This window comes from Fistularia commersonii, chromosome 17 (assembly GCF_037954325.1).
Source record: "Fistularia commersonii isolate RoL2024-O1a breed Wild chromosome 17, RoL_Fcom_v1.0, whole genome shotgun sequence".
NCBI lineage: Eukaryota > Metazoa > Chordata > Actinopteri > Syngnathiformes > Fistulariidae > Fistularia > Fistularia commersonii.
The window spans coordinates 2,777,773-2,787,062 of NC_141300.1; the positions used below are offsets into that span (position 1 = coordinate 2,777,773).

The 9,290-nt window shown below is 41.1% G+C and overlaps 1 pseudogene; it reads right to left on the reverse strand.

Annotated features, from left to right (window-relative positions):
• Nucleotides 1-7,517: 7,517 nt before the first annotated feature.
• Nucleotides 7,518-9,011, reverse strand: LOC147224765 (general transcription factor II-I repeat domain-containing protein 2-like; annotated as a pseudogene).
• Between the last annotated feature and the right edge of the window lie 279 nt (nt 9,012-9,290).

A 9,290-nucleotide genomic window follows, 5' to 3' on the forward strand; every position in this document is an offset into this window, starting at 1 on the left:
ACATACATTAAATTATTACACGGTTTACTGAAGTAGCTTTCACGAAGCGGGTATTGTTGGCAATATTCTGCACATTTTCGCGGAAAAAACTCACGTTTTTTTTTTAGCATAATTGGGGTTTAAGTGATGGCTTAATTTATTTGGCTCCATGCTGTATGGACATACGCTTCATCTTATTTCCTCTTAGCTTTCGGGTGACTTTCGTTTGTCTCGTTACCTCCGTCTCGCACCGCCTTTCTTATCATTGCTGTTACATATTTTATCTTTTGAGGGTTTGTTCGCCGCACTTCATATCTACTGCTCTTTGCTGTGTATGTGCATGCTTGGTGCAAAAAGAAACTTACACCATAGAGCTAATACTACACCATATGCATGTTCCCCGGGGTCACACATGCCCCCCCTGGCATTACATTACATTACATTAGATTACACCACTATTTGAAGCAATGCTCTGTGAGGATTAATAAAGTATCATCTTTATCACGGCGGCCTCAGGCCCAGGCGTCCAATCAGACGCCCTTTCTTCAAACCTACGAACAGTTCAGTCTTCAGTAGCTGTTTTCTCACGACAAAACGGACAGAATAAGCAGGAAAGGGAGAGACAAAGAGTGGAAGAACATCCACGTCACGTGTGTCAAACTCAAGGCTTGTGGGCCAAATGTGGCCCGCCATGTCATTTTCTGTGGCCCCGGAAAACGTCTTAAAAGGTCTGATTTAAAGCCGATCGGATTTAAAATGAATAAGTCATACGCGTGCATTGACCATAAACTGCATTTCCCACAATTCATGCCGATCATGTTACCCGCAAAGTGACATCATCCTGCCGTATCCACATCGACGCTGTTTTCAACAAGTGGAATTGAGAAATACAAATGATCCGTAAATGACAAGGAAGAGAAAAGTTAATGCAGGTGGAAGGCTGTTTCAAGAAAGATGGGAAGACTAATACAGTGGACCCTTGCTACTTTGTGGTTCGGCTTTCACACCCTCGCTAATTCGCATATTTTTTTTTTTTGTAATTTGGTTCTTGCTTGTAATTTGGTTCTTGGTTCTTTTTAAGTGGTTTTTTTTTCGGTATTTGTTTTTTTTTTGTGATGAAGTAGGCAAATTCTAGCCTAAAACAAAAAAAATGTAAAAAAATATAGTAAAATTAAACTAAAATTAATTCTATACAATAGATAAAATACGAAATCTCCTTTGCAAAACAAAGTTACCCAGCATTGCAAACTCTTGCCCCTACCATTGTACCCATTGGCTAAGTAGATCCATTCTTGGAATGCTATTGGCTGATTGAGCTATGCTATTCTGTTCCTCATGCTGATTGGTTAATGGAGAGAAGCAGCTGATCTCCTTGTAGGTTGTGCCCAGCATACATGTCCTGGTCCACTTTGCTGCCGTTTGCGTAAGTGTGAATACTGTCAACTTTGTGCTATTTAATATGTGAAAGCTTCTTTAATGTTTTTTTTTTTATGTACGCTCTACGATGTAACAATATATGTCGCAATTATCCAAGTGTTTCGTGCACTGGTTGAGAGTCTGGGAAGCTTAATGGTGGGTTTGAGTGAGGTTCGTTGAGGGTTAAAATATCTGTAAATACCATCAAAATGATCACATCTCTACTTCACAGAAATTCACTTTTTGCGGGGTGTCTTGGAATGTGTGTGATGAGGCAGTGTCGGTTGTCAAAGAGTACAATCTACATCGGCAATTTGACACTAAACATGGAGCTAAAGTTAGCGAAAGTTAGCCTTCCAGAAAAACAAGAAATTGTCCAAGAATTAAAAGCCAAAATGTTACATATGCATTTGCATAGATTCGATCCAAATGCATATGTAACATTTTGGATTTGAATGAGTGAGTTATTTAACATGAAGAAATGCTAACATTTATTTTCCATTACATTTGGTTACATGTAGTTACATTCATACTGTTACCCCGACATGTGGCCCTTTGTGGGCAACAATTATTCTAATGTGCAGGGAGAAGATAAAATAAAAACATCTCAACCCATCTGATAGTCCGCATTTATTATTCCTGCCATGCACAAAATGAGCTCCACAGTGGTTCTTCTCTGCTGGCAGAGGAATCGTGCATCTCTGCGTATTTTTGGCTTTCCATCACTGACCGTCTCAGAGAGCGTTTTCCAACGCAGCTGTCGCCGAGCCCGTGTGTGAGTAAAGTGTGTGTGTATGCCAACGTGTATGAATATGTGTGTGTGTGAGAGGTTTCCATCAGGAAATATTAAAGCTGAGGAGGCTCCTTGGAAACAAAACACAACAAAATATGAATACTGAAAAAATATTTTCTTCTATTTATGTATTTATATATAAATATCAATCCGGGGTTCACGTATCCATGGAAACGTGACGTGGAACCACCACATCCAAACATCTGACCGGTGATGGGCCTGATGCCGGAGGAGAGGGTTCTCCAGCCCGCCCTGGCCTGTGGGACCCACAAAAGGGCAAAGTTCTCCCTTGTGTCACTAAACCATTGCTTCTCAAATAGTCGGGGTGTGACCCCTGGGGTTAGACACGATGGAAAAATATTTAACAGGGATGATCAGAAAGTCTTGAAAGCTTTTGTAGCGCTTGGCTTCACTGTGACTACAGTGCGAGATGAGGAAAGATCGCTGTGTTTACTGTGTCTAAAAAGAAAAATGTGTCTTGTGTTAATGTTGCTGATCATCCATCTATCCTTCTATCTTCTGCCGCTTATCCTGCACTCAGGGTTTCCTATCCCAGCTGTCATCATGCAAGAGGTGTTTCACCCTGGACTGGTTGCCAGTCAATCGCAGGGCCACGCATACACACAAACAACAATTCACTCGCTAACACATACGGGGCACTTTTTCCCAATTAACGTATTTGGAAACCCACGCGGAAACGGGGAGAACATGCAATCAATTAATAATAAGATAAGATAAGATAAGAACAACTTTATTTATCCCGAAGGAAATTGTTGTGCCAGAGTTTCAAGCAAAATCATAACAATAATAGATAAAAGAAGGAAGGAGGGAGAATAAGAAATACAATAAAATATAAATTATCAAGGTTAAGGCTATCAAGTGTATATATATATATATATAATATATAATATAATAGTATATATAATATAATTAAAATATAATATATAATATAATTAATATGATTAATTAATAGAATTTATTTTATTTTTCAGTATCAAAAAGTTGAGTCAGTCAAAAAATGTTGATAGTTAATATTAAGATATTTTTTTTTTTTTTTCAAGCAAGTTGATTACATACTAAAAAAACAATGATCAAATTATTCTTTGTTGCAAGTTGATCTATATGTCTATCTTTTTTCTTTTCTTCAATGTTATCAAGTATACAGTGTTGTGCAGAGGTTCACATAGGACAATTTTATAGACAAATTATGCTATTTGTAGTTGCGGTGGCGAGTGGGGGGCGCGTGAAATGTTTTCTCCTTCCAAGGCGTAACAGAAAATAATTGAGAAGCACTGCTTAAACCTGAGAACCTGAATCGCCCTCTGGATGGAAGCAGACATAGAACATAGAGGAGAACGGTTTTCTGAGAACCGTGAACCTTAAACAATTGCCACGCAGGACGTTCCTGCAGAGAGGTGCGCTGAAGACGTAGAGAAGGTTCTGACCTCCTGATCAGAACATGCATTCCCCGCATCCTCGCCTGATAACACCTCCCGTCGTCCGAAATTCCCAAATTTTCACAGCCTGTAACCTAAGCCTGTCCCGGTTTGCGTCAACCCCTTCGCCGTCAGCCTCCGCTTCACAGGCCCGACTGCCCTTTTCAAAGTTCAACCCCCCCGCCCCTCTTTCCCCGCGATCCTGCTCCCCTTTTCCGAGGCCTCTCTCTGAACACGACCGGCTCCGCATTCCTCAGACTGTGGGAGCGCCTTCAAACGTCTGCGCGGGCGAGGTGAACCCCAGCTGCCGCCGCCCCCCCGGTTGGAGGGAAGTGATAACTGTACAGCGGGGCGGCGGCGGCGGGGGGGGGGGGGAGGGCTGGCAGCTGCCGGCGTTAGGGGGTCTCGAAGCCCCCTCCCCCAGCCGCACCTTTATGTCCGAACCCCAAATCCTCCCGGTTTCCACGACACCGGCAAACGGCTCCGGTTTCGGCCTGTCTGGGCTCCTCTGTGCGTCGCGCTCTCGACAATAAAAGTCGTGTCACACGCACATAAACACACGCCATGGGTTTATCGTATCATACAGTGACTCCACCAGCTGACTGAACACATTCTGAATGAAATCCATAGCTGAAAATTTGGGCCGATACAAGGCGAATATGAAGTACGTGCAGTACATTTCAACATTTGTACCAATCACGGCCTACGTGGCAAACTTTAAAATGATTATAATAATATTAGTATTGAAAATAGTTATATTGTCAATATTAATATAATTATTATATTATATTATATGATTATCATTACTCGCTATGTACATTATAATTAATGAATCAATAATAATAATAATAATAATACATGGGATTTTTATAGCGCTTTTCATGACACTCAAAGACGCTTCACAAGTAAAAAACAGAAGGAACAGAACATACAATAATAAATAGTCATATAAAATAATAGTAATGATGATAATAATAATAATAATAATAGATAGTGATAATATTGATCATGCTAATGTTGATGATAAAACAGTAGCAATAATAAAGCTATAATGTTGATGATAAAATAAAATTATGTCTAAATACATAATAAGAAAATAAAAAAACTATATATAAATCAATGATAACAGTGATGTTGATAGTAAAATAAAATAACGTTGGTGATAATAAAATACTAAGAAAAATAATATCAACATTATATGAAATAATAATAATAATGCCGATAATGATAATATTGCTAATAAAATAATAATGGTAATAATAAAGTTATAATGTTGATAGTAAAATAAAATAGCATTGGTGATAATAAAATAATAAGAAAAACAATATCAAAATAATAATAACAATGCCGATAATGATGATATCGATTAAAAAAATAATAATGGTAATAATAAAGTTATAATGTTGATAGTGAAATAAAAAATAATAATGTTAGCGATAATGAAATAATAGTAATAACAATAATAATGATAATAAAAGCAACAAACAATGTTGCTGCCAGTATTTTCCATCACGTTAATATCTCTTTCTGCGCTCGGCACGTGAGACGTGTGTCATGGTGCTATTTCTTCCTGGGTTTTTCTAAATGTTCTCACTGACTGGTGACACGGATGGACCTTTCGTTGGGTTCCAAGTGTAACTTCCCCCTCCTCATCCCCGGACCTTCACGCCTTCCAGTGTGAACGTTCAACATGGCGTTGTGGACATACCAGGTCATCCATGCCCGGAGCGGAACACTTAAAATCTTAAATATCCGCACATCAGTTTCTAGTCGATGGTTGCGGTTTGGCATAAGCGGAACAAGCCAGCGTCCTGTTTTCTTAGATTAATCACAGTTGTTAATTAGTTGAAGACATCTGTAGAGGTTGAGCCTTAAAACAGTGTGTTTCTGTGCGTGTGTGTGTGTGTGTGTGTGAGAGACGGGCAGGTGTCTCCCTCCCCAGCCAGGGGTTTAGCCTGCTGCGGTGCCTTTGTGCTGTAGTTATCAATGCGCACACCTGGATGGACTTAAAAGAGGAATCCTATTAAAAGATAAAAACCCTAATGGTCCCTTTTTATGATTTTTATGACTGATTAAGCAACATTTCTGATCCTGCTCTCATCAGTCACCATCTGGGATGTTTCATCAAGCTCTCCATCCAGGCTACTAATATTTAGTAAGGTTGTTTCTGTTCTTGTGTACTTTTGTTTGGGGTCCTTTATTAATCACCAAAGTGTTGCATACTTGCTCGCAGGTTATAAACCTGCAGCGGTTCGGAAAGCCGCGGGCGTAAACTTGTCGGTCGCTGTGTGTTTTTATTTCTTATTCGTGCTGAGGTGAAACCGCTGTGAGAGTTCACGCCGACATGAAAGGTGGATTTTCACACCTTTCTTTGGCTATTAGCTAGGTTTCACTCAGTATATGATGTGATGAGGAAGCGGACCTGCGTTTAGGGGCCTATTTGGCTTCCAGGCGAGCGGCCCTTTGGATTTTATGGGGGAGGCTAACGCCGTGAACTACATTTGTTCCAAATTAAGCTTCCCGATGCCGTAAAATTGACACCTGCCACTTCAAACCTTTCCTTCGAACACGAGCGCCTGGGAGAGACGAATTAACATTACCGCACAATCATTAGCTAACAATGGTGTCCACCTGTCCAGCAGACTTTTTTTTGTTTGTAAAATATTGCACACATTTTATTGTGAAATAAAAAGACACAGAATGCAAAACACATGAGAAGGTGAGTCAGTTGCCATAAGTGGCCACCTGATGTCACCAAAGATTCTCAGCAACTATATGCCTGCTTTGGGTGTTTCTCGTATTTTTTGGTTTCATCGCTGAATCAATGAACGTCAGTTATGGATTATGTTTATAGCTCAAAATTAAAATTAGAATAGCACAGGTAGTGAAGCAAACGTGCAGAAATCTGTTATTGCATTCCAGAATTCCTTATTAGAGACCGACGTTTTTTTTATAAATTCTTTCTGATTGTAAGTTAGAAATGTTTCCTCTGATTGTAGTTAATTTTGTGCAGCTTCACACTCATGCACAATCATTATGAACACCAAATCACTAAAGCCTTGTTAAGTGCATTAAGATGTCATAAGAGCGGGAGGGTGTCAGCGGAGCAATATATCCTCAACCAAATACAACGTTATGTTGGCAGCTCAGGATGGAGAATCACAAATTAAGAGCGTGCATTGCATGGAAACATGACGATTGTAGAGAAATGCATAGCAGCTTCATCGATGATAAACAAAAATAAGTAGGCGCTGAGGGTTCTTTAGACAAAGGAGGTGTGTGCAGTGAACATGACGACTTTTAAGTTGCAGCCTCGGCTCTGAGGAACCGAAAAGACGTCAGGAGTCAGATAATAACAGGCTAATCTGGGTAGAAGACCATAACAACTGTCAATGACCAATGAGAAGAAGACACGTACAACTCCCCCTGCGTATTAGAGGGATGCCAAAGTCAAATACACAGAGGGCCAAAAAAACTAATTTGTTACATGCCGAGGGCCGGATTAGTTCAGTGCTTATTGAAACATATTGAACTGACTGAACATAACCTATTGAACCAAGACCTAAATGCATAAATTAAATTGCATGCATTATAAACTGAGAATGCAATATTTTGCTGCTCTATGATTATATAAATTAGTGTTTTTAAACAGTAAAAATGAGACAGTAAAAATAAATAAATCAAATCAGTTGGATTCTTTCTCATGGCTCCTATCTGCAATTTTCCTTGGGTCTATTAACTGAAAAATAAATATACAAAACAATACTTTCTTCAAAGAAAAATCACATCTTGTAGAAACAAATGTAAAAATTGAACTGAATTAAAACCTAAAAATACGTTCATGCTCTGTGATGCTCACTTGTCTGCGGCCGAGCCTGATACTTGGTGGTGTCTCATCTTTTGTACGAGTTCAAGTGCAAACCTGCTTTTTTGTCAGCGAATTGGCATCGGAGGTTTGCAGCAAGCATGTTGAGTTTATCAGCAAACCGTGCACTCTGGAACACAGCGGTAGAGAGCATCTTTTTCGTGGTCTGACAGCTTGGAAAGCAGCTCAAGTTTACTATCCGCATCTGCGTCTCCCACAGACTCAACTTGGTTTTAAACACCTTCCCTGTACTGTACATATCAGAGGTGATGCACCCGTCCCTGCAGCTGCAAGTTCATCAGATTCAGACTCGTGATGTTGCGCAGAAACGCCATTTCACACAGAAACTTTCATCTCGGAGCTCTGTCGCGTCTTTCCCTTTGCTTTCCGTGAACAGACGGATCTCCTCAAAACATCTCTGCGGCACCTTTCCCTGGCTTAGCCATCGCACCTCCGTGTAATACAGCAAGCCACCATTCTCTGTATTTGTGAACCTTTGGCTCTGATGAAGTTAATTGCTGGCGTTATGGTGCTCATCATCTTCCATTTTCAAGGTTTTGCCACGCGACGACTCCTGGTGTATGATATAGCGATTTGCTGTGAGCTTATGTGTGATGTTTTCCTCCCGCATCCTCGCCACCAATCCACTCCTGGTCCTGTAGATCGCGGGTTCTCCATCTGTTGTCAATCCCACGAGTTTTTCCCAAAGCAGCCCCGTCCCATTGACACGTCTGGTTACCTCTTCATACAAATCCTGTCCTGTAGTTGTGCCATGCATAGTACATGATGCCCAAAACTCTTCTGTTATGCTCAGGCTGGAGTCCACTCCGCGGATTAAAATTAACAGCCGGGCAATGCCAGATGCGTCTCATCCACAGCAAGGGAAAATGCGATGAAATTTTTTCCCTTTCCCACAAGCAGTTCTTCTAGATCGGTGGAAAGCTGCTCTACGTGTTCAGAAACAGTGTTCCTGCTCAGGCTCACGTGTGAAAATAGTTGCCTTTTGTCTGGACACACGGCGTCACAAACTTGAAGCATACAGTTTTTGATAAACTCTCCCTCTGTAAATGGCCGGGCTGATTTTGTGCCACAATAATACTAGCCTCGCTTTGTGAACGGAGCCTGTCGCGACTGAAGACCTCATTTTAATTCTTCCTCCTCCTGTAGCCTTTGTTTGTGTCCATATTCTTGTCTTTGTCTGCGTGTTTCTTAGATGTTTTCTTAGACGTGTACAGCTCGCACTGTCCAAAGTGCTGTACACGTGAGCCAGGGTTTTCCTATCCCAGGTGGAAATGTCCACATGTTGCTGGTCTGCAGGATGCACTGTTGATGTCACGGAGCTTGCCCAGCGCCGCCATGGAGTTAGCCCGCAGCGGGATGCAAAAAGCGGTTAAAAACACTGCAGTGAATTCTCTCGGTAGATAATAGGGATGGGATTTAAGCGTCTAAATCTCTACATCTCCAAGTGCTTCCTTACAGTCCGCACGTCTTCACACCACACGTTGTTCACAATCCCCCCCATATTTAGCCTCACCGGACATGTTTACAGCTGAACGGCAGATCAGGGTGCAGCATTGCTTGATTTCACGCTTTGTTCCCCATGTGGCGCACATTAACTAGCTAAGCTCACTTGGGCTTAACTAACTCCAAATCCTACCTCCGAATCAAAGCAGATACCAGTTTGTTGTTGTGAAGAAGGAGCTGAGCCAGAAGGCGAAGCTCTTAATTTACCGGTCGATCTACACTTCCCATTCTCACCTATGGTCACGAGCTGTGGGTAGTGACTTTAAACAACGAGATC